Source organism: Plasmopara halstedii (assembly GCF_900000015.1).
Source record: "Plasmopara halstedii genome assembly, contig: Scaffold_2386, whole genome shotgun sequence".
NCBI classification, from domain to species: Eukaryota; Oomycota; class Peronosporomycetes; order Peronosporales; family Peronosporaceae; genus Plasmopara; species Plasmopara halstedii.
Window position 1 is genome coordinate 270,705 of NW_020189293.1, and position 230 is coordinate 270,934.

Sequence of the window (230 nt, forward strand, 5' to 3'; positions counted from 1 at the left end):
CAGTAGAGGTGGATTCATGACCCGTCAAAGCTCCACCAGGAGACGTGCGCGTAGCGCCCAAGGTCTTTGACTTCTAATCAATCCATGGCTTATGGTGTTCCAACCATACCATTCCTAGGATGAGGTCATACCTTGCATCCGAGCCTAAGACTTGACTCCGAGGTCCACAGGGACCTTCGGAACCGTGACACGCGTCCCCGTCGCTAGGCGAACAGTGACGATGTCACCCA